This window comes from Gopherus flavomarginatus, chromosome 3 (assembly GCF_025201925.1).
Source record: "Gopherus flavomarginatus isolate rGopFla2 chromosome 3, rGopFla2.mat.asm, whole genome shotgun sequence".
Lineage (NCBI taxonomy): Eukaryota > Metazoa > Chordata > Testudines > Testudinidae > Gopherus > Gopherus flavomarginatus.
Genome location: NC_066619.1, coordinates 46,060,955 through 46,083,620, shown reverse-complemented (window position 1 = coordinate 46,083,620; position 22,666 = coordinate 46,060,955). Strand labels below are relative to the sequence as shown.

The 22,666-nt window shown below is 45.3% G+C and overlaps 1 protein-coding gene across 3 annotated transcripts in view; it reads right to left on the bottom strand.

Moving 5' to 3' along the window:
• Positions 1–22,666, bottom strand: part of LHFPL2 (LHFPL tetraspan subfamily member 2) — a 249,449-nt gene that overhangs the window by 107,661 nt on the left and 119,122 nt on the right. For all 3 annotated transcript variants that reach the window (XM_050947155.1, XM_050947156.1, XM_050947157.1), the window contains one exon: positions 22,181–22,246. The gene's annotated coding sequence lies outside the window, so the exon portion shown is untranslated. The remainder of the gene's footprint in view (positions 1–22,180; positions 22,247–22,666) is intronic.

The following is a 22,666-nucleotide window of genomic DNA, read 5'->3' as shown; positions in this document are numbered from 1 at the left end:
AGATAGGTATTTGCATGAATATAAGTGCTGGAGTGCTTTGATTTGTATTCTTTTTCAATAAGGCTGTTTATTCAATATTCTTTTAAGCAATTGACCCTAAATCTGTAAGGATGTCGGAGCGCCAACCTACCCTGGCAAAGATGTCTGTTAGGGCCAGGCACACAGTGTTAGCCCTGGTGTTGCCTAGAGCGACTGCTTCTGGCCATCGGGTAGCAAAGTCCACTAAAGTCAGTACGTACTGCTTTCCTCTGGGCGTCTTTTTTGGGAAAGGGCCCAGAATATTCACAGCTACTCGCTGAAATGGGACCTCAATTATGGGGAGTGGCTGGAGAGGGGCCTTGACCTGGTCTTGAGGCTTTCCCACTCTTTGGCATACCTCACAAGACCGGACATACTTGGCAACGTCCTTGCCCATCCCCTCCCAGTGGAAGGACTTCCCCAACCGGTCCTTGGTTCTGTTCACCCCAGCATGGCCACTGGGATGATCATGGGCTAAGCTTAAGAGCTTCCCCCGGTACTTAGTTGGAACCACCAACTGTTTTTGCGGCTGCCATTCTTCCGGGTGTCCACCAGAAAGAATTTCCTTGTATAAAAGTCCTTGGTCTATAACAAACCGGGATCGATTAGAAGAGCTGAGAGGCGGTGGGGTGCTCCGTGCCGCCGCCCAAGCTTTCTGAAGGCTGTCATCTGCTTCCTGCTCAGTCTGGAACTGTTCCCTTGAGGCTGGGGTCACCAGTTCTTCCTCAGACTGTGGACTTGGGCTTGGTCCCTCTGGAAGCGATGTAGGTGATGGGGTTGTTTCCGTTGCTGGTGAACCGCTCTCCGCTGGTGCACCTGAGGGTATTTCAGGCTCTGGCTGAGCCTTTTGGGTATGGCTGTCTTTTGCTTCTGCCAGTTCTGGCTCGCTGGCGCCCTCTGGCGTTGAGTTTGAAGATGTGGTTGCACTTGCTGGTGCTGGTTGCTGTTCCAGTTCCGGGCCTGGGACTGGAGATGCTGTGGCTGTTTCAGTGGTAGGCATGGAATCCGGGTCCACTACCTCTGTCTGGGTCTCTGGTAACACAGACGGGGCGTCTGTGGACGGCTCAGGAACAGGAATGGGTCTGGAAGCTTGCCTGGTTTGGCTACGGGTAACCATTCCCACTCTCTTGGCCCGCTTCACCTGGTTGGCCAAGTCTTCCCCCAATAGCATGGGGATAGGATAATTGTCATAGACTGCAAAAGTCCACATTCCTGACCAGCCTTTGTACTGGACAGGCAGTTGAGCTGTAGGCAAGTCTACAGCTTGTGACATGAAGGGGTAAATTGTAACTTTGGCCTTTGGGTTGATGAATTTGGGGTCAACGAAAGATTGGTGGATAGCTGACACTTGTGCCCCCGTGTCTCTCCACGCAGTAACCTTCTTTCCGCCCACTCTCAAATTTTCCCTTCACTCCAAAGGTATTTGAGAGGCATGTCATAAACAGATAGCTAAGGGTTAATGTCTCTTTCACCTGAAGCACCTGACCAGAGGACCAATCAGGAAACCGGATTTTTTCAACTCTGGGTGGAGGGAAGTTTGTGTCTGAGTCTTTGTTTTCTGTCTGCCTGCTTTCTCTGAGCTTTGGAGAAGTAGTTTCTACTTTCTAGTCTTCTGTTTCTAAGTGTAAGGACAAAGGGATCAGATAGTAAGTTATATGGTTTCTTTTCTTTGGTATTTGCATGAATATAAGTGCTGGAGTGCTTTGATTTGTATTCTTTTTGAATAAGGCTGTTTATTCAATATTCTTTTAAGCAATTGACCCTGTATTGTGTCACCTTAATACAGAGAGACCATTTGTATGTATTTTTCTTTCTTTTTATATAAAGCTTTCTTTTAAGACCTGTTGGAGTTTTTCTTTACTGGGAAATTTCAGGGAAATTGAGTCTGTACTCACCAGGGAATTGGTGGGAGGAAGAAATCAGGGGGAGATCTGTGTGTTGGATGTGCTAGCCTGATTTTGCATTCCCTCTGGGGGAATAGGAAAGTGCTTTTGGTTTCCAGGACTGGGAACGGAGAGGGGGAGTCACTCTGTTTGGATTCACAGAGCTTGTGTCTGTGTATCTCTCCAGGAGCACCTGGAGGGGGGAAGGGAAAAAGGATTATTTCCCTTTGTTGTAAGACTCAAGGGATTTGGGTCTTGGGGTCCCCAGGGAAGGTTTTTCAGGGGGAGCAGAGTGCCCCAAGACACTCTAATTTTTTGGGTGGTGGCAGCAAGTACCAGGTCCAAGCTGGTAGCTAAGCTTGGAGGTTTTCATGCTAACCCCCATATTTTGGACGCTAAGGTCCAAATCTGGGACTAAGGTTATGACATGGTGGCAGCGGTGGGATATAGACAGAATCCAGAAGCCAGTAGGAATATTATATTTTTCTTTTCTCTGCTAAGGGCTTTTTAGCAGAGAGAAACAGTTTGGTTTTAAAAGGGAACCAGAGAGAATTTTTTTTTCTGCTCTCTCTGGCAGTTTGTGGCTTGCATGTTAAGCAAGAAATCATTAAGGTGCTATTAAGAGTCTTTTGTCACACAATAGCACTCCCATTGAGAGTCATTACCAGCACTATATATATGCAAATAAAGTGGTTTTTCAGGTTTACTTAACATTGAAGATTAGCTAAAGGCACTGTTGCTAGGCAGACTCCAGGAGGCAACAGAGCCTGCAGTTCAGAAGATAAACACCGGAGGGCACCCCAACCCAAGAAAACAGGAACCATGACTTCTAAGGCAAAAATTGAGGCCGAAGAACAAATCAAAGAAGCTGAACACAGGCGACAACTGGAAATAAAACAAAAAGAGATGGAGATGAAAGAAAGAGAAGAACAAATCAAAGAGGCAGCACACAAAAGAAAACTAGAAGAAGAAGAGGCGGCCCACCGCCGAGACATGGAAAAACACCAAAAAGAAATGGAAAAACAACAAAAAGAGAATGAAGAGAAGGAAAAACAGAGAAAACATGAACTGGAGTTGGCAAAAGCTGGGCTGCATGTGCCAGCCAACCCTAACAACCCGGCGCCAATTATTGCTCCACAGCACAGGAAATTTCCCACCTACAAGGCAGGTGATGACACCGAGGCCTTCTTGGAAAATTTTGAAAGAGCCTGTCTTGGGTACAACATCCCCGAAGACCAGTACATGGTAGAATTGAGGTCACAGCTCAGTGGACCTTTAGCAGAGGTGGCAGCTGAAATGCCTAAGCAGCAAATGAATGACTATAAACTTTTTCAAACCAAGGCCAGATACAGAATGGGGATAACCCCAGATCATGCCCGTCGGCGCTTCAGAACCCAAAAGTGGAAACCAGAGGTGTCATTTCCCAAACACGCCTACTACATTGCAAAAAACTATGAGGCCTGGATAACAGGAAACAACGTTCAAACCTTGGAAGAACTGCACCTTCTCATACAAATGGAGCAGTTCTTGGATGGTGTTCCTGAAGACATCACACGGTACATACAAGATGGAAAACCCAAAGATCTCGCTGAGGCGGGGGAGATTGGAGCCAAATGGATGGAACTGGCAGAAAGCAAGAAAGCTACTGTCAAGGGGAACGATTACCCCAGGGGGCACACAGACCATAAACCCTACAACCGAGGACAGCCAAAGACCCCACATACCACCCAAGTAAAGCCACAGACACCCTACTCTTCCACCTCACCAGTCTCCAGTAACTCACCTCGGCCCAGTGACCCATCAGATGGAAGATGCTTTAAGTGTAATGAACTGGGACATATCAAGGCCAACTGTCCCAAGAACACCATGCGAGTGCAATTCATTATACCACCATCACACCAAAGATCCCCAGGCCCGGATGCCTCTCAAATACCCTTGGAGCGAAGGGAAAATTTGAGAGTGGGCGGAAAGAAGGTTACTGCGTGGAGAGACACGGGGGCACAAGTGTCAGCTATCCACCAATCTTTCGTTGACCCCAAATTCATCAACCCAAAGGCCAAAGTTACAATTTACCCCTTCATGTCACAAGCTGTAGACTTGCCTACAGCTCAACTGCCTGTCCAGTACAAAGGCTGGTCAGGAATGTGGACTTTTGCAGTCTATGACAATTATCCTATCCCCATGCTATTGGGGGAAGACTTGGCCAACCAGGTGAAGCGGGCCAAGAGAGTGGGAATGGTTACCCGTAGCCAAACCAGGCAAGCTTCCAGACCCATTCCTGTTCCTGAGCCGTCCACAGACGCCCCGTCTGTGTTACCAGAGACCCAGACAGAGGTAGTGGACCCGGATTCCATGCCTACCACTGAAACAGCCACAGCATCTCCAGTCCCAGGCCCGGAACTGGAACAGCAACCAGCACCAGCAAGTGCAACCACATCTTCAAACTCAACGCCAGAGGGCGCCAGCGAGCCAGAACTGGCAGAAGCAAAAGACAGCCATACCCAAAAGGCTCAGCCAGAGCCTGAAATACCCTCAGGTGCACCAGCGGAGAGCGGTTCACCAGCAACGGAAACAACCCCATCACCTACATCGCTTCCAGAGGGACCAAGCCCAAGTCCACAGTCTGAGGAAGAACTGGTGACCCCAGCCTCAAGGGAACAGTTCCAGACTGAGCAGGAAGCAGATGACAGCCTTCAGAAAGCTTGGGCGGCGGCACGGAGCACCCCACCGCCTCTCAGCTCTTCTAATCGATCCCGGTTTGTTATAGACCAAGGACTTTTATACAAGGAAATTCTTTCTGGTGGACACCCGGAAGAATGGCAGCCGCAAAAACAGTTGGTGGTTCCAACTAAGTACCGGGGGAAGCTCTTAAGCTTAGCCCATGATCATCCCAGTGGCCATGCTGGGGTGAACAGAACCAAGGACCGGTTGGGGAAGTCCTTCCACTGGGAGGGGATGGGCAAGGACGTTGCCAAGTATGTCCGGTCTTGTGAGGTATGCCAAAGAGTGGGAAAGCCTCAAGACCAGGTCAAGGCCCCTCTCCAGCCACTCCCCATAATTGAGGTCCCATTTCAGCGAGTAGCTGTGAATATTCTGGGCCCTTTCCCAAAAAAGACGCCCAGAGGAAAGCAGTACGTACTGACTTTAGTGGACTTTGCTACCCGATGGCCAGAAGCAGTCGCTCTAGGCAACACCAGGGCTAACACTGTGTGCCTGGCCCTAACAGACATCTTTGCCAGGGTAGGTTGGCCCTCTGACATCCTTACAGATTCAGGGTCTAATTTCCTGGCAGGGACCATGGAAAAACTGTGGGAAACTCATGGGGTGAATCACTTGGTTGCCACCCCGTACCACCATCAAACCAATGGCCTGGTGGAAAGGTTCAATGGAACTTTGGGGGCCATGATACGAAAATTCATCAACGAATTCTCCAATAATTGGGACCTAGTGTTGCAGCAGTTGCTGTTTGCCTACAGGGCTGTACCACATCCCAGTTTAGGGTTTTCACCATTTGAACTTGTGTATGGTCACGAGGTTAAGGGACCATTACAGTTGGTGAAGCAGCAATGGGAGGGGTTTACGCCTTCTCCAGGAACTAACATTCTGGACTTTGTAAGCAACCTACAAAGCACCCTCCGACACTCTTTAGCCCTTGCTAAAGAGAACCTAAAGGATGCTCAAGAAGAGCAAAAGGCCTGGTATGACAGACATGCCAGAGAACGTTCTTTCAAGGTAGGAGACCAGGTTATGGTCTTGAAGGCGCAACAGGCCCATAAGATGGAAGCATCATGGGAAGGGCCATTCACGGTCCAAGAGCGCCTGGGAACTGTAAACTACCTCATAGCATTTCCCAATTCCTCACTAAAGCCTAAAGTGTACCATGTTAATTCTCTCAAGCCTTTCTATTCCAGAGATTTACAGGTTTGTCAGTTTACAGTCCAGGGAGATGATGCTGAGTGGCCTGACGGTGTCTACTACGACGGGAAAAAAGACGGTGGCTTGGAAGAGGTGAACCTCTCAACCACCCTGGAACGTCTGCAGCGGCGACAAATCAAGGAGCTGTGCACTAGCTTCGCCCCATTGTTCTCAGCCACCCCAGGACGGACTGAACGGGCATACCACTCCATTGATACAGGTAATGCTCACCCAATCAGAACCCCACCCTACCGGGTGTCTCCTCATGCCGAAGCTGCTATAGAACGGGAGATCCAGAACATGCTACAGATGGGTATAATCCACCCATCTACCAGTGCATGGGCATCTCCAGTGGTTCTGGTACCCAAACCAGATGGGGAAATACGCTTTTGCGTGGACTACCGTAAGCTAAATGCGGTAACTCGTCCGGACAACTATCCAATGCCACGCACCGATGAGCTATTGGAGAAGTTGGGACATGCCCAGTTAATCTCTACAATAGACTTAACCAAGGGGTACTGGCAAGTACCGCTAGATGAACCTGCCAAGGAGAGGTCAGCATTTGTCACCCATGCGGGGGTGTATGAATTCAATGTCCTTCCTTTCGGCCTTCGAAATGCACCCGCCACCTTCCAGAGGCTGGTTGATGGTCTACTAGCTGGACTGGGAGAATTTGCAGTTGCCTACCTCGATGATGTGGCCATTTTTTCAGACTCCTGGCCCGAACACCTACTACACCTGGAAAAGGTCTTTGAGCGCATCAGGCAGGCAGGACTAACTGTTAAGGCCAAAAAATGTCAAATAGGCCAAAACAGAGTGACTTACCTGGGGCACCAGGTGGGTCGAGGAACCATAAACCCCCTACAGGCCAAGGTGGATGCTATCCAAAAGTGGCCTGTCCCAAGGTCAAAGAAACAGGTCCAATCCTTCTTAGGCTTGGCCGGATACTACAGGCGATTTGTACCACACTACAGCCAAATCGCTGCCCCACTGACCGACCTGACCAAAAAGACCCAGCCAAATGCAGTTAAGTGGACTGATGAGTGTCAAAAGGCCTTTACTCAACTTAAGGCAACGCTCATGTCTGACCCTGTGCTCAGGGCCCCGGACTTTGACAAGCCATTCCTAGTAACCACGGATGAATCTGAGCGTGGTATAGGAGCAGTGCTCATGCAGGAAGCAACAGATCACAACTTCCATCCTGTCGTGTTTCTCAGCAAGAAACTGTCTGAGAGGGAAAGTCACTGGTCAGTCAGTGAAAAGGAATGCTATGCCATTGTGTACGCCCTGGAAAAGCTACGCCCATATGTTTGGGGACAGCGGTTCCAACTACAAACTGACCATGCTGCACTAAAGTGGCTTCATACTGCCAAGGGGAACAACAAAAAACTTCTTCGTTGGAGATTAGCTCTCCAAGATTTTGATTTTGAAATTCAGCACATCACAGGAGCTTCTAACAAAGTAGCTGATGCACTCTCCCGTGAGAGTTTCCCAGAATTCAGTAGTTAAAAAGTGTTCTTAAAATGTAGAAGTCTGTTAGTTATATACTTAGGGGTATATGTAAAGGTGCATGTGTTGTATTAATCTGTTTATTTTCAAGTTCTAGAAGGAAATCGCCGCCAGTGAGCTTCCCCACTGTCTGCAATTTGGGGGGCGTGTCATAAACAGATAGCTACGGGTTAATGTCTCTTTCACCTGAAGCACCTGACCAGAGGACCAATCAGGAAACCGGATTTTTTCAACTCTGGGTGGAGGGAAGTTTGTGTCTGAGTTTTTGTTGTCGGTCTGCCTGCTTTCTCTGAGCTTTGGAGAAGTAGTTTCTACTTTCTAGTCTTCTGTTTCTAAGTGTAAGGACAAAGAGATCAGATAGTAAGTTATATGGTTTCTTTTCTTTGGTATTTGCATGAATATAAGTGCTGGAGTGCTTTGATTTGTATTCTTTTTGAATAAGGCTGTTTATTCAATATTCTTTTAAGCAATTGACCCTGTATTGTGTCACCTTAATACAGAGAGACCATTTGTATGTATTTTTCTTTCTTTTTATATAAAGCTTTCTTTTAAGACCTGTTGAAGTTTTCTTTAAAGACCTGTTGAAGTTTTCTTTACTGGGAAATTTCAGGAAAATTGAGTCTGTACTCACCAGGGAATTGGTGGGAGGAAGAAATCAGGGGGGAGATCTGTGTGTATTGGATTTGCTAGCCTGATTTTGCATTCCCTCTGGGTGAAGAGGAAAGTACTTTTTGTTTCCAGGATTGGGAACAGAGAGGGGGAGTCACTCTGTGTAGTTTCACAGAGCTTGTGTCTGTGTATCTCTCCAGGAGCACTTGGAGGGGGGAAGGGAAAAAGGATTCTTTCCCTTTGTTGTGAGACTCAAGTGATTTGGGTCTTGGGGTCCCCAGGGAAGGTTTTTCAGGGGGACCAGAGTGCCCCAAAACACTCTAATTTTTTGGGTGGTGGCAGCAAGTACCAGGTCCAAGCTGGTAGCTAAGCTTGGAGGTTTTCATGCTAACCCCCATATTTTGGACGCTAAGGTCCAAATCTGGGACTAAGGTTATGACACTGAATACACTCTTATTCAAATTAATATTGTAAAATAAGAAGCATACAATTAGAATAAAGATAGTTTATATTTAGTGATGAAAAATATGTCTAGAAAATGTAAGCTGATACATACAGTGATTGCTTCTACATAAAAGTCAATTATATGGAAACACTAGAAAAAACATCAATGCAAAGTCTTATAACAATGGCAACTGACATTGACAGAGTTTAAGTTGGGTTATCATGTTCATTACAAACCCTTGTTTTGGTAGGATTGAAATCTAGATGTAAAAATGTAGCTCTTGACTGAGAAGTATTGCTAATGATCCTCAGTTAAACAAAATCTCATCTCACATTGTGATTAAGCTCTTAGAGTGCAATATCACAGCCTACAATGAATTCTGTAAGAGTGAAGACAGCTCTTTATTAGTAGTAGTATCTTAGAGGTCTCAACACTGTACAAAAATACAACCCAACTATGCACTGTGCAAATATATCAGGTTCAAGGAAGAGCCACCTTACTCAATCATTGCACCAATTGTTTTAAAGGCAAATTACCAGTCCAATCAGGTTTATGACCCTTGAGAGCTGCTGATCCTTTGTCCAAATCGACTCCAAACCCCAAGGCCTTTCTTTGCTCACTGACTCATCCAATTCCTCCCTCCTATCAAGCATAACAATGACTGAAAAAAGTCACTAAGGCCTTGGCTACACTTGCAGGTGTGCAGCGCTGGGAGTTACAGCTGTCATCGTACAGCAGTGTAGGGAAAGCGCCGGAGTGCAGCCACTAGCGCTGCAGTGTGGCCACATCTGCAGAGCTGTTGGGAGTGGTACATTATGGGTAGCTATCTCACAGAGCACCTCGTCCCATTTTGGCACCGTGGGTTGTGGGAAGAGGATGGAAGGGTGGGGGTCATTTCGCTTCCTGTCCCAACGCCCCATGATGCATCACTTTGCATCCCAGCAGTCCCTATTTTTCCATCCATGTTTGGCGCCATTGTGACTCTCCCAACGGTTTCTGTGCAGTGCGATTTCTGTGGGAAATGGAGCCCGAACTGCTGAGGACTTTGCTGACAAGTGTCGTCAGCACATCACGTTTGGCAGTTGAACTATTCCTTAAGCTCCAAAGTGATGAGGAGTCCGATGATGATTGCGAGTCGCCTGACGTGTACGACACGACATTGCTTGTGGCTTTCACGGAAATGCTCAGCACCGTAGAACGCCGCTTTTGGGCTCGGGAAACAAGCACTGAGTGGTGGGATCACATCGTCATGGACGTCTGGGATGACAAGCAGTGGCTGCAGAACTTTCGGATGAGAAAAGCTACTTTCATGGGACTGTGTGCTGAGCTCGCCCCCACTCTGCAGCACAAGGACACGAGATTGAGAGCTGCTCTGCCCGTGGAGAAGTGGGTGGCTACTGCAGTCTGGAAGGTGGCAACTCCAGACAGCTACCGATCAGTCGGGAACCAGTTTGGAATGGGAAAGTCGACCGTTGGAGTAGTTTTGATGCAAGTTTGCAGGGCCATTAATCACATCCTGCTAAGAAGAACCGTGACTCTGGGGAATGTGCAGGACATTGTGGATGGCTCTGCACAAATGGGTTTCCGTAACTGTGGAGGGGTGATAGATGGGATGCATATTCCTATTCTGGCACCACCCCACCTAGCATCCGAGTACGTTAATCGGAAGGGGTATTTCTCTACGGTTCTCCAGGTGCTTCTGGATCACCGTGGGCATTTCATTGACATTAACACGGGCTGGCCTGGAAAGGTGCATGATGCACGCATCTTTCGGAACACTGGCCTGTTCCCGAAGCTGCAGGCAGGGACTTTTTTCCCAGACCGGAAGATCACAGTAGAGGATGTTGAAATGCCCATTGTGATCCTTGGAGACCCCGTTTACCCGTTAATGCCTTCGCTCATGAAACCTTATACAAGGAAGCTTGACAGGAGCAAGGACCGGTTCAACTACAGGCTGTGGAGTGTGCTTTTGGCTGTCTAAAAGGGCGCTGGCGATCTCTGTATGGGAAGCTCGACTTGGGGGAAAGCAGCATCCCTGCGGTTATATCCGCGTGCTGTACCCTCCATAATATTTGTGAAGGGAAGGGTGAAACATTCAGTCAGAAATGGACCTCTGAGGTTCAAAGCCTGGAGGCTGAATTTGCACAGCCAGAGAGCAGGGTTACTAGAGAGGCCCAGCACAGGGCTTCAAGGATCAGAGATGCCTTGAGGGAGGAATGTGAGGCTGAAAACCAACAGCAATGTTTGGTGCCTTGCACGGGAGTGAAGTGCAGTGGTTACAATGTTAGTAGGAATCTCTTTTTCCTAAGCTGATTTGCAGTGCCTGTTTCTTTCCTGGGCTAAGGTATCTTTGACTTTCTGCAATAGTAAAGACTGTTTTCAAAGCCAAGAATTCATTTATTGAAAAGAAAATAACTTTCTTGACAGACACACAACATTCTGGGAACCTAAAAGGGCAGGGGGCTGTGGTGGGGAACTGTACAGTCACAGGTTTGAATATGTCCTGTCTGGAGTGCTGTGCAATGACTGTTGCACTTCAGGATGCCTACACTGCATGGTGATGGAGGTTGAGTGCAGAGGGTAAGGGTCGTAGTTCTCAGGGCTGGTTGGTGAACGTACAGGTGTTGGAGGCAGCTGGTGGAGGTAAGAACCTGGATACTGGGGAAGGGGCTTTGGAGCTGACATTGGGGCACAAGGGAAAGAGCTTTGGGACAGGGGTGGGGCGGTGCGGTAGTGCTCTGGTTGCATGGCTACGAGCGCCTGGATAGAGTCCGCTTGGCACGCCAGGATGCTTATCAGCTGCTTTGTGCTTTTCTTCCTGGCTGCTGCGTTTCTCTGGCAGATCCTGCTTTCCCTTTCCCTCCCGTCCTGCAGTTTTTTATTCTCTCTGGCAAAGTGATCCATAACTGTTTGCAGCAGGTCGTCTTTGCTTTTTCGCTGCTTCTTCCACAGGTTTTGAAGTCTTTGAGCAGTTGTTAACACGGGCAGCTGAGAAGTCAAGGTCGCTTGTGGAAAGGCAAAAGAGGCAACAGTTAACAGAGGCAGCATTGTTTATATCTCAGACAGTTATTCCCACACAGTGAAGGAGTTTACAGTCTTCACTTTAGCATAATTTTCCCATACCAAAGAGATCACACATAACCCACAGGAGCCCCGAAATGGTGAGTAAGGGGGACTGATTGCTTCAGGGCTGTACTGGGGTGTCTGTGCATTGGGGAAAGCAGGGGGCACCTACACTGAACACTCTCCCAACATTTTCCACAGGAGTTAATCCTGGAAGATATCTCGCTGCTGTGAGTCACCTGGGAAGAGCGGGAGGGTCTTCTACAGCAATGCGGATTCCGCCCTGGCCCATACGCAGCTTGCCTGTGTGCAGCAATGGTCCTCCCAACCCTTGCGGCACAGTGACATGGACGCGTTAGCCTGACTGGGACAAGGACCACAGTGGTTCTCCCTATAAACTTGCGGAAGCGCATTGCCCACGCTCTGGCTGAAACTTTTGAAGAGATTATGGAGGCCGATTACTGCGACGTGATAGACCACATCAATGGGCTATTCCACATCTAGGCATGCATGCATGCAGCCCTAATCCTCCCTCCTCTCCCGAAACATTTCCATCCTGAAAATAAAAGCCGCTTACCGGGAACCCTTGCTTGTCCTTCACCAAGTACCGGCTGCTGCGACTGGTTAGCTTCCTCCTGGCTTGAGAAAAGCTCCAGGCTGCATGCCTCCTGGGACTCCGGGGTGTCTCCCCCGACCCCAGTACCCTCACTCTCGGTTTCCTCCTCCACTCCCTCCTCCTTCGCTTCCACCTCCCCTCCAGCTCTGAAATGTCCATCATGGTCCTCAGATTGGCGGTGGGGTCACTCTCAAGTATCACGCCCAGCTCTTTGTAAAAACGGCAGGTAGTGGGGGCAGCACCAGAGCGGCGGTTTCCCTCATAGGCTTTGCAATAGGCACTCCGCAGCTCCTTCACTTTAATCCTGCACTGCACCGCGTCCTGGTCATAGCCCCTTTCCAGCATGGCCCTTGAAATCTGCCCATAGGTATCGGAATTTCTACGGCTGGAGCGCAGATGTGACTGCACAGCTTCCTCCCCTCAAACACTGATGAGGTCCAGCAACTCGCCATTGCTCCACGCTGGGGTTTGTTTGGTGTGTGGAGGCATGGTCACCTGGAAAGATTCACTGATTGCACTCCACACCTGGCTGAGCAAACAGAAAGGGGATTTTTAAAATTCCCGGGGCCTTTAAAGGGCGGGTCATCTGAGGCCAGGGCAGTAGAGTTCGAACTGATGAGCAGAGTGGCTGAGCAGGCATTCTGGGATACCTCCGAATACCTCTGGAGGCCAATAACAGTGCGTTTGATGGCCACACTGGCGGAGCAGCGCTGCATCACCGGCACTGCAGTCATTATTCCCCAGGCAAAGGAGGAGTACAGCCAGCGCTGTATCCAGGGAGATACAGCGCTGTATGTGCCTTGCAAGTGTGGACAGTGAGTAAGTTGCAGCGCTGTAAAGCCACCATCAGCGCTGCAACTCTCCAGTGAAGCCAAGGCCTAAGGAAGGATATACAGTAGTTTCAGTTTCCACTAGCTGGTAGCAGATCTATAGTTCCGCATGAATACATTAAATATTACAGAAATTTCTCAAAAAAAAATATAAGTAGATCATATGAAACAGGCAAATTAAAAAAATATATTTTTCAGACTAAAGACTGAATATTAATAGCCTTATATATTATATCCAATATAGAAAAATAAGATACAAATTCACAACTTGTGGTTTTATTGTTGGGCATTAAGAAAATAAAAGTTGGTCCTTGCACTATTTACAATGTAAATTGAAAAAAATCCACATCACTATTATTCCATACAAAAAGAAGGAAAACACTCTGTTCTTTTATTCTATATTTAAGTTTTATGCTAAGCATAATTAAAGAAAATGAGCTTTTAAATAGATCAAAACTATTAGCAGCATCAAGCTTTTGATTCGTATTCGCAGAAGTCAGAAGTTTAGTTTTAAAAACCCTCTGAGCTCCATCATAGTCCTGAGATGTATTTCTTAAGAGCTGTATGATCCAGCTTCCATTGAAGTCAATAGAAAACTTCCCATTAACTTAAATGCAAATAGGACCAGGTTTTGAGTTACCATAAACCCAATAAAATTATACCCAAAAGAATGTTCATAAAGGCATTTTGTGAATTTCCTATTTTTTCTTCAGAATTCATGCTATGCATTAAAATGCATTCCCGGGAAAACATGCAGAGACTCAAATCAACCAGGCCGCAGCCTGTTATCTTAGGTCCTGATCCAGCAAACGTGCATGTGCTTAACTGTAGTGCAGTACCATGAGTGTGAAGTGACTCATGTATCAATGTAAAATGGCCTGTAAATGGAGATGGTGGGAGCAGTGATGGATTAGAGAGGATGAGATTGCATATATAAATGACACACATGTAAATACTATATAGAACAATCCATGTTTGCTCGCACTAAATCTATTTTATATAAAAACCCTCTTTATTTCATTTCCATAATTTGAGTGATGGGCATTCAGGAGTGTAATTATGGTTGAAATATTGATTAAAAGTTTTAGGCTCTGCACTAGGGTACAAAATGCTTAATTTTCATTGCACGAGTATCCCATTCAACAGGACTATTTACATGGGGGAAGTTAAGTATGGGCTTAAATGCTTTGCTGAATCAAGGCCTTATTCATCAAATTCTTTTTTTCCCAAATCCTAACCGAAGAAAAAAAATGGATCTCAATTACAATGATTACCACAAGCTGACATCACAATTGCATGTTCTGACTACAAAGACAACTAATGGGGGGAAATCTCTATGCTACACATTGTGAAACTCAAAACACATTTTTATTCTGGTTTTATATACTCCTGAAAATGTCAGCCATTCAGCTCTTTTGACACCATATACTTGACTCACATATTGCAAACGTGTTAAATAGCCACCCTGCAGTCGCTGTTGTAGTAATCTATCATCACAAAAGCAATCTCCTTGTTTCTGCCACAACTGTAAATAGATTTCCTATAAAACATAAGATTTATTTAATTGAACAGTCATTTTTTGGTGGATGAAAGCAGCTGATATGATCTCATCTGACACTGCCTATAATAGGTTCGGAGGAGCAGGGTACTCCAAATGCCACAGTCAACAACAATTGGCCAGAAGGACTGGATTCCATCCAGAGCTGAGATCATCCGTCTCCTGCACTGCTTAGGTTAACTTCTTTCAAAGATCAAAACATGTGATTGAATCTTGGTCACATTGCAGCAACAAGTACAACAAATAAAAACAAGGAGTAAGTAAATTCCTCCATTACAATTACAATAAAAAGCAATAAGAGAAAAGGAAAGAAAACAGGAAGGGAAAACAAGTGTAGCACATAATAAAGAAACTTTATCCTTTAAATTTAGAATCTGTCTTAATGTTTTCATTTCTTCCCTCCAGTTGGAAGTTTATGAAAAATATTGCCAGAGAACTGCTAATAAACTTTTATGTACAACTCAGTTTATCACGTTTCAAATCCCTCCTCGAGAGCCACTTATGATACAATGCCTATGAGGAAAATCAGCCAATTCTTGATTGCTACGCTGAACAACAGTTAGAGACAATTGATGTTATTTGTATATTTATAAAAGAAAAATATTTTTAAAATCCTTTCAACCAATTTGGAGTAACCAAGCTGTGCACAAATGGATAACCTTATTTACCTTCTGATCTTATTATATCATCATTACTGTTATGCTCATTCCCCTCCCCCAACACTTCCCTCCTACTGTTTATGACAGTCACTCTTGTCTTGTTTCAAATTACATTGCAAGTTCTCTGTGAAAAGGACAAAGTATTCCTGTGTGTTTGTTTAGTGCTCAGCAAAATAAGGCTCCAATCTTGTCTGATCAAAGAGGCAGTACCACAATATAATAAATATTTATTTTTAACAACATTCGCTAATCAGCTCTGAGTATTCATTTAAAACAATGACTATCCTATCTGAGCCCACTACATGTGTCCAACGAAGTGACTATTCACCCACGAAATCTCATGCTCCAATACGTCTGTTAGTCTATAAGGTGCCACAGGACTCTTTGCTGCGTATCCTATTTGAATGAGTGCTGCATAAAGCATGTCTGTATTTATCTGTCAAAACCGGAGTACTGCACATTGTAGGATTTACTTTTCAACCCAAGGCCAGAAGGGCTGTGGAGATGATGCATACAGTCTCTCAGTTTGCAATAACTTGACTAGGATTCCCATTCAACAAAGTACTTAACTCAGGGCTGGTCCACACTACGGAGGGGAAATTGATCTTAGATACGCAACTTCAGCTACGTGAATAACGTAGCTGAAGTCGAATATCTAAGATCGGATTATTCACCCGTCCACACCGCGCGGGATCGATGTTCGGGGCTCTCCCTGTCGATTCCGGAACTCCGTTGGGGTTGATGGAGTTCCGGAATCGATATAAGCGCGCTCGGGGATCGATATATCGCGTTTTAACCCGCCGATACGGCAGGTAGTGTGGACGTAGCCTCAGTGTTTAAGTTAATCTCTATAACAACAAAATACTTAAACACATGCTTAATTTTAAACATATGATTAAATCCTATTGACTACAAACAATGGACTTAAAATCATAGACAAAGTTAAGCACGTGATGAAGTGTTTTTCTAAATCAATGCCCAGTGTAGGGGCATTTCCAGATCATAGACAGGCCACAAGTATTAGCCTCAAAATAACAAGGGTCAGAATTCTCAGTTGGAGGAAAAGGAGGAGTTTGTGGTTATGCCATTAAATACCAATAGAAACAGGAACTTTCTGCCCAAACCAGAAGATCACCGTAGGGGAAGTCAAAATGCCCACTGTGATCCTGGGAGACCCCACCTACCCCTTAATGCTATGGATTATGAAGCCATACACTGAGCAACTTGACAGCAGCAAGGAGCGGTTCAACAACAGGCTGAGCAAGTGCAGAATGACTGTTGAGTGTGCATTTGACTGTTTAAAAGTCTGCTGGTGATGCCTGTATGGAAAACTAGACATGACCAATGACAGTATTCCCATGCTGATAGCCGCGTGCTTTACACTCCATAATATTTGTGAAGGGAAGGATGAAAGCTTCACTCAGGGCTGGATCACAGAGGCTCAGCACTTGGAGGCTGAGTCTGAACAGCCAGCGACCAGGGCTATTAGAGAGGCACAGCACAGGGCCATAAGGATCAGGGATGCCTTGAGGCAGCAATTTGAAGCTGAAGCCACTAATATTTGTTCCTATGCTCAGGACTGCAGTGCTTGTAATGCTAGGAGGTGATGGGTGCACATGATACAATTATGTTAAGCCCTCTTGCATGATGCTTTGCAGTGCGCTTCTTGCTTTCACTTAATAAAATAAAGATTGCTTTCAGACCAACACAATTCTTTTATTAAAAGACAACAACCAGAGGAGAGAATCAAATGAAAAAAAATCATCATCAGGGAGGGGGTGGGGGGAAGAGAAGGTCTCAAGAGAAGGAGGGGGCCTGGGATGGCTACAGATTTGTGTATATCCAGGGATCATATCCAATCTTCTCCTCTGGAGTATGATGCAGTGGGTGCTGTACTTCAGCAGGGCCAAACTGCAAAAGGATGGGCGTTGAGTGCAGTGGGTACTGGGAGTCCACAGTGCTCGACTGTGACGGGGCAGGAGTGGAATGCTGCGGGTAGAGAGTGAGCCTGAAAGTTGATAACAGTGTGTTGGTGGTGTCTGGGGGGCACATGGGAAAGAGTTTTGTGACAGTGACTGCAGGGGAGAGCGGGCGCAGAGCTACTTGGTTTGAAGAGCTAATACCTGGAGTGTGTCCACTTGGTGCTCTATAACGTTTAAGAGCTGCTCCATTGCTTCTTTCCAGTGTGCCACATTCTCCTTTCAGTCCCTCTTCTTGCTGTCCCGCCACTCCTTCAATTCCTGTTTCTTGGTGGTACAGTGCATCGTAACCTCGTGGAGAAAATCCTCTTTAGTTCTTCTTGGCCACTTTCTAATTCTGCGCAGCCGTTCTGCTGCCGATAACGAAGAGGGCGGTTGGGCTCCCAAGATTATCAGGCAATGCGAAGTTTATATGCAACATTTTACAGAAGCAGTATTGTTTGCAACACAGACAACACTGATTCAGTGCTTTAAAATGCAGTCAGTACTCACACACCTGTCATTAACTGGCTGACCCCAGACAAGTACACATGAGCCACAAGACCCCTAAAATGGTGATTAGCCGCAGGGGCAGGGTAAAACACTCTTCTCGTACTGGGCATGTGGCTCCTGGGGAGGCTGTAGCGGGGGCCTGATAATCATTCCTGTCCCCACACTTTCCACAGGATGTGATCATTATGGAAGATATCTTGCTACTGAGGGTGAGCAGTGAATCAAGGGAGGGTCTTCTCCAAGTGTATGACTTCCGCCCTGGCTCCTATGCGGCTTGCCTGTGTGCAGCAATGGTCCCCGACCCTGTGACGGCACAGTGGCGCAGGAAAGTTACCATTAACAGGGCAAGAAACAAAAGCAGCTCTGCAGAGGAGATTCCCATAAAGTGAGGGAGTTAATCAACACCCTGTTCCACCACTCACAGTCAGCATGCTGGGGGAGACAAGCCTGCTTTCTGCAAACCTCCTGCCCCCAACAACTCACTTCAGCAATTCCCAAAATCAGATCCTCTTACCAGGGGCCTCCTCTCCTGTTTGCACTTTGCCAAGATCCAACTGCTGTGACTGGCTAGGCACCTCCAGGGTAGAAAAGAGCTCCTGGCTACATGCATCTCTGACCTCCAAGTCTTTCTCTGCCTCTGGGTCCTCCTCCCACCCTTCATCCAAGATTTGTTCCTCCTAGCTCAGTACACTCTTGACTGGCATGCAAGCCAATGAAGTATCCACAGGGGCCTTAGCAGTGGAGGTGGGGTTGCCACCAAGTATCACGTCCAGCTCTTTGTAGAACCAGCAGCTCATGGGCGCAGCACCAGAGCAGCAGTTTGCCTACCGCTCCTTCTGGTAGATGTTCCGCAGCTCCCTCACTTCTGTCCTGCACTGCTGTGTGTCCCAGTCATGGCCCCTTTCTATCATCCATTGTGAAATCTGTCCATAGGTATCATAATTCCTATGGCTGGAGTGCAACTGGGACTGGACAGTCTCCTCTCCCCAAACGCTGTTAAGGTCCAGAAGCTCGGCATTGCTCCAAGTGGGGGATCGCCTGGTGCGTGGAGCAGGCATGGCCACCTGGAAAGATGCGCCGAAACCACTGCACGCATCACTGAGCAAACAGGAAGGGGACTTTCAAATTTGCAAAGGAATGTAAGAGGTGAGGGATGACGGTTGGTCACCTGAGGGCAGGGCAGTAGAGTTCAAACTGATGACCAAAGAGGTGAGAACTGGCATTGTGGGACACCTCCCGGAGGCCAATCGCAGGACTGTAATCACTGTGGTGTCTACACTGGCACCACTGCGCTGTAGCCCCATCACGGAAAGCTGTACGCCTTTTGTTGAAATGGGTTTTTTCGAGAGCTACTGCGCAGCTCCTGTACACTAAGTGGCTTGGCAGTGTGTACACCTCGGGAGTTATGGCGTAGAAAGCTGCTTTACTGCGCAGAAACTTGCCAGTGTAAACAAGGTCTGTGTAATTGTCTGGATTTTAGAGCACTTAGAAGAGTCAAGTTTAAAGCAAATAAAACAGCTAAAGGGTTTCTGTTCCTCCAGTTTTTTTGTATTGGCTCATGCACAGTGTAAAAAATGTACATTTTCTTAAATACTGTTTTCAGTTTGGGTACTCCAAAGATTTAGCGGGTGCCATTTAGTACCTTGAGTAAAACTCAACAGATTGAGACCATTTTCACCCACATCACATAAATAGTTTGATCTTTAGCTCTGGGGTGAAAATCCCACCTAGAATTTTTTTTTAAATGGTTATTTTGGGGAGTTTACATCTCCAGAACTGCTGGCTCACATGACTCCAAATCTGGCTCACTAACCTTACCCTGCACCCTCCCGAGATGCAACAAAGAAAGCTGACTAAGCATGTCGATTTTAGAAGACAAAAGGTTAGACCTTAAAACAGATGTCACAACACAACCTTAACTATAGTGACACTTTCACACCACTATAATTTACTTTAGGAAATAACTATATACAGTTCTAGGTGACATTCCTGTTGGTAAACTACTTATACTCCTCCCCACCAAAAAGTTTGGGATTAATCCTGTTTTTCGAAAATAAACAAACAACAAAAATCCCAAGCATATAGCTATCCAGAGGTCATAACAGAAAGAAGGAATATGAAAAAAAAATAGGCAAGGGAAGCTCATTATCCTTCATTTGTCAAGTGCTCAACATCTTTCATTTGTGTTGCCCCTGGAACTTTAGCAATAGCAATAAGAAGTGGAAAGCTAAACTAACAAAATATGATTTGTAGGATATATATGCAATAGCCTAAAACATCAGAATACAGAGGGCAATTAAAGATGCACTCTGATGACACAGATGGGTACATTTTGAACCAAACATCATCTATTCTATTTATCCTCAGTCATTAGAGTGGTACATGCAATAATATCTGTAAATGCTAAAAGATGGAAGGGATTACAAATACTGTGAAAGTCAAGATTAATCATAGAAATGTAGGACTGGAAGGGACCTCGAAAGGTCATCTAGTCCAGTCCCTTGCACTGTGGCAGGAATAAGTATTATCCAGACCATCTCGACAGGTGTTTGTCCAATCTGCTCTTAAAAACCTCCAGTGACAGAGACTGCACAATCTCCCAAAGTAATCTGTTCCAGTGTTTAAACTATGCTTACAGTTAGAAAGTTTTTCCTAATGTCTAACCTAAATCACCCTTGATGCAATTTAAGCCCATTACTACATGTCCTGTCCTCAGCAGTTAAGGAAAACAATTTACCACCCTCAGGGCCGGCTTTAGGCCAATTCCACCAATTCCCCCGAATCAGGCCCCGCACCTAAGAGGGTCCCGTGCCCAGTGAGAATCCCTTCCCTGGCTAGAGGTGCCTTTTTAATTTTTACTCACCTGGCGGCGCTCTGGGTCTTCGGCGGCACTTAAGCGGCGGGTTCTTCAGTGCCGCGAAGATCTGGAGCGAGTGAAGGACCTGCCGCCAAAGTGCCGCTGAAAACTCGGAGCACCACCCAGTGAGTACAAGCCCCACGTGTTTTTTTTTTGTGTGTTGTTTTTTCTTCTGTCTTCCCTGCTGGGGCCCCGTCGAAACTGTTCAAATTGGGCCCCGCACTTCCTAAAGCTGGCCCTGACCACCGTCCTCTTTATAACAACCTTTTATGTATTTGAAGACTTATGTTCCCCTCCTCCACAGTCTTCTCTTCTCCAGACTAAACAAACCCAATTTTTGCAACATTTCCTTGTAGGTCATGTTTTCTAGACCTTCAATCATTTTTGTTGTTCTCCTCTGGAAATTCTCCAATTTGTCCATCTTTCCCAAAGTGTGGTGCCCAGAACTGGACACAGTTCTCCACTTGAAGCCTTATGAGCACTGAGTAGAATGGAAGAATTCTTCCTTACAACACTTCTGCTAATTTTTTTTAATTTGCATTAAATACAACAGTATAACATTGTTGATTCTCATTTAGTTTGTGATCCACTATAACCCTCAAGATTCTTTTCTACAGTACTCCTTCCTAGGCAATCATTTCCCATTTTATATTGTGCAATTCCTTCCTAAGTGTAGTACTTTTCATTTCTCTTTATTGAATTTCATCCTATTTATTTTAGACCATTTCCCCAGTTTGTCAAGATCATCAATCCTAACCATCATCCTGATAAATTAGGGCAGTGAGCTGAAGTCAAATACAATTCAGTAAGGATAAATGTAAAATTGGTTCACATAATTTAATACGATACTCAAGTATATGACACTACCAAAAAGGCAAAAGTATAATACGTAAAGTGCACATGGAAATTCTCCTCTTCTCACCACCAGTTAATTCTCAATTGTAGCAACACATTTCTTCTGCATCATTTTTTTTAAAGTACCATATTGGAGAGAGTTAAGGTGATACATTGTGTCTGTCTGTCTTACTCTCATGCCCTGCTGTGGATCTATGCTGACAATTAAACTAAGATGCTTACAAAAATTTCTTCAATACATTTCAATCAATAATGAATTTTTTAAAACTTTATTCCTCCCGTGTTGCCACACGAGACATGAGGGGTTTGCAACAGAGGGGAGAGAACACATGAGATGATAAATCTTTAAAAAGAGACACAAAATAAAACAAAGTTTCTATTACAAGGAAGCTCAGTTTGCTGTAATTCCTTAATTCACTCTGTGTTTATAGGTATGCTCCATCAGAACTATTTTCACAAATGTTCTATAGGATAAATAATTTTTGTTTACTTTCATGACTCTTGTAATTTCATATTCACGCACCAGTTATACTAAATACAACACGTCAACATATACTAGTGTTGCACCAGGTGCTGCTGTAACTCACCTATTTGAAATATTTAGGTTCAATCATTCAAATAAAAGCTTTTCTAGTGCATTGAAAACTAAGGCTTTTTATTCCTTCATTTATTTTGTTAAGTAGTCACCAAGTTCTTGTCTTCTGTAACTTCCTTAAAGCTTTGGTGTACTCTATCAGTGCTTATAATCAGATGAATGGTATTTAGTGCTAAAAAGGGATCTTTAAAATGAAAAGAATCTAGACATCTTCCATCTATCAAGTAGTTACCCAACTTCAAAGTCTCACAAAACACGGAAACAATAGCTAATGCAATCTGAATTTCTTTTACTTACCTGTGTTATAACTCAGAAGACCACTTTAAGGGAATCTGGTTGACCACTTCAGAAGAACAGCAACACCTGGAGAAAAATTTGAAATGTAAGAAAGTTATTATAGAGCCAAAAATACTAACCACACAATTTATGATTCCTAGTAGTCCCTGGAATTTTAAAACTTTTTTTTTATAAAAGGCTGCACATGGTTAATATTTCACTAGTATAACATTTCTACTTCACAAAAAAACGCAACATTCTGGACACCGCTCCAAACCACTGATGAACCAAGAAAAATAAGCATGTTTGAAAGAGTAATGTATAAACCATGAAGTATGCTCAAGAACATACCTTTGCCATTCTCTTCTACCACGTTGAGAATTTATGCAGAGGTTTTCAAATATGGCTAAGGGATTTGTATGTCCAATTCCCATTAAGTTAATGTTCCTATTTAGGCGACATTTATGAAAAATTTGAAAAAGCTTCTAAAATGGGAAAATATAATTA